This window comes from Nerophis ophidion, linkage group LG03 (genome assembly GCF_033978795.1).
Source record: "Nerophis ophidion isolate RoL-2023_Sa linkage group LG03, RoL_Noph_v1.0, whole genome shotgun sequence".
In the NCBI taxonomy this organism is placed as follows: domain Eukaryota; kingdom Metazoa; phylum Chordata; class Actinopteri; order Syngnathiformes; family Syngnathidae; genus Nerophis; species Nerophis ophidion.
This window is the reverse complement of record NC_084613.1, coordinates 4,373,584-4,375,417: the sequence shown is the minus strand read 5'-3', so window position 1 is coordinate 4,375,417 and position 1,834 is coordinate 4,373,584.

The window sequence follows — 1,834 nt, the reverse complement described above, 5'->3', positions numbered from 1 at the left end:
TAACCATGTACACTGTTTGTTTGTCTAAACTTCAACGGGTTTGTGCTAAAAACATAGTTTTGTTGTACTTGTGCAATGACAATAAAGTCCTATCCTATCTGATAAAGATGTTATGAAGAGGTCAAGGGAGTGACCATCAATTGCTTTATTGTGTAAGATCGGTTATTGCCTGCAGTAACCACACCAAAAACAACATCTACAAACAATCGTCAAGCATAAACTGTTTTTCGTGACCACAGTCAGACATCGTAAAACTAACACCACACATAACCTGCATGTCTTTGCAATATAAAAAGATTAAAACACCAATAATCATATCACAAAAGAGAGTAATAAGGATCATTATTAGAATGGATTATCTACATTCACCAAATGGTTCATAAAAGTGACACATTTTAAAAGTAAATCCACTTGTAGAATACACAACTGTTCGGCAATTGTAAAACATAAACATGCTTCCAGAAATTGGCTGGAATATGTTTCAGGCATCACATGGACAAAGATAAGACCTTCTGGAGGAAAGTTGTGATGTCAGATGAAACAAAAAATGAGCTGTTTGGCCACAATACCCAGCAATATGTTTGGAGGAAAAAGGGTGAGGCCTTTAATCCCAGGAACACCAAACCTACCGTCAAGCATGGTGGTGGTAGTATTATGCTCTGGATCTGTTTTGCTGCTTTAAATGGGACAATGATTTTTTGTTTCATCTGACCACACAACTTTCCTCCAGGAAGGTCTTATCTTTGTCCATGTGATGTCGGATGAAACAAAAATGGAGCTGTTTGGCCACAATACCCAGCAATATGTTTGGAGGAGAAAATGTGAGGCCTTTAATCCCAGGAACATCATACCTACCGTCAAGCATGGTGGTGGTAGTATTATACTCTGGGCCTGTTTTCCTGCCAATGGAACTGCTGCTTTACAGAGAGTAAATGGGACAATGAAAAAGGAAGATTACCACCAAATTCTTCAAGACAACCTAAAGCCATCAGCCCGGAGGTTAGGTCTTGGGCGCAGTTGGGTTTTCCAACAGGACAATGACCCCAAACACATATCAAAAGTGGTAAAAGAATGGCTAAATCAGGTTCGAATGAAGGTTTCAGAATGGCCTTCCCAAAATCCTGACTTAAACATGTGGACAATGCTGAAGAAACAAGTCCATGTCAGAAAACCAACACATTTAGCCGAACTGCACCAATTCCGTGGTCAAAAATTCAACCTAGAAGCTTGTGGATGGCTAGCAAAAAAGCGCCGTATTGCAGGTAAACTTGCCAAGGGACATGTGAGCAAATATTAACATTGCTGTACGTATACTTTTGACCCAGTAGAGCCATAATAAATTCATAAAAGAAGCAGACTTTTTGTGACCAACAAGTATGTGCGCCAATCACTGCATCACAAAAATATAAGAAATGATTGGAAACTCAAGACAGGCATGACATGATGTCCTTTACAAGTGGATGTCCACTTTTGACCACGACTGTATGTCACATAAAGGAGTTTGTGTATGGAATCATTTACAATTAAAAATGAACATCGGTAACACACTTCATACACTTTAAAATTCATACAAGAAGACTATAGTTTACACAAAACAGTTATCGTATTTAACACATATTGTTTACATTTGTACATTTTTTTAATTTTATTTTAAAATGACTAGTGGGCAACCTTGGACGTTCAACTCTCTCGGTTACTTTGTTAAGTTTTTTCCTTTCTCTGGCCGTGCAGCTGACAGCATCGCAGACGTCACCAGGGTGTTGAAATACGTTTTTTGTTTATTAAATTGTCCATGCATGGTGAAATTGTACGTACGCAATATGTATCGTCAGGC